This window comes from Etheostoma spectabile, chromosome 3 (genome assembly GCF_008692095.1).
Source record: "Etheostoma spectabile isolate EspeVRDwgs_2016 chromosome 3, UIUC_Espe_1.0, whole genome shotgun sequence".
NCBI lineage: Eukaryota > Metazoa > Chordata > Actinopteri > Perciformes > Percidae > Etheostoma > Etheostoma spectabile.
Genome location: NC_045735.1, coordinates 8,647,828 through 8,648,866, shown reverse-complemented (window position 1 = coordinate 8,648,866; position 1,039 = coordinate 8,647,828).

The window sequence follows — 1,039 nt, the reverse complement described above, 5'->3', positions numbered from 1 at the left end:
ATAAATCAAGTGAGAAGTGGGTCTCTTTCTCAACGACTTCTATAGAAATCAACCCGCTTTTGCAACTGCATGTGTCACCCCCAGCTGTAATTAGACTTGAATGCAGGTTTAAGGCACTTTGCCAAACCAGATGCTTTCTCCATTCATTTTGCAGTCAATGCTTTCCGCACCAGAGATGGTGTGAAAGGATTATTATATGTGGAGAAAGTATGTAGTTAGTTACAGGAGTAACATTCATGGAAGTAAATGTGTAAAATTACTGGAAGCTCAGATAACCAACCAAACCCTCCACTGAGGTCAAATTTGAAGACTTTGAATGGCTGAAAATCAAGCTAACGACCTTATTATTGATAGGTACTGTCATATTTCACTGCAAGTCTCAGTTTCTAGTCGAGTCAAGCCCGTCTCCTTGGGGAAATGATCTCCATCGGTGCTCAGCGCAGCTTATTTCAGGCTGACATTTACCTACTGTTTCATGTGGGTAATTAAATGCTGAGATATAGGCCACCAGGCCCCCGGCTGAGACACACACACACACACACACACACACACACATCAGATAGCAGCACTGACATTAAAGGACATGACCAATCTGGAGATTTAGAAAAACATCAGAAACATTAACACCAAAGGCTCTTGGGTCAACACGAATCAAGAGCAAAGCTAAGATTCCTTGATGATTTCCCCAACTGATCTTTAGATTTTTTTTTTGTAGGATGCATGTACCAAATTGAACTGTGATTGAAATAATCCTCTTAGCATTACGATGCGCTCAGCTTTTCTGTCTCTCTCATACAGACACACACCTGGGGCTCTTTGCAAATTCACTTCACACGCGCCTGCAGCCCTGTGCTTCCACCGTCTTGATGTTATCCACAGGGACGAGCTGAGTCAGCGCAGTGGAGAAGTTGGGGTTCACACTGCTGATTCTTTTAGAAAATGCTTGTATTCTCTATTTTGCCATTCTCTCCAACCCACAACTAAAGTACAGAAAGTAGCCTGGGTACTCTTGAGTGGTGTTTCTTGGAGGTTATCTTAG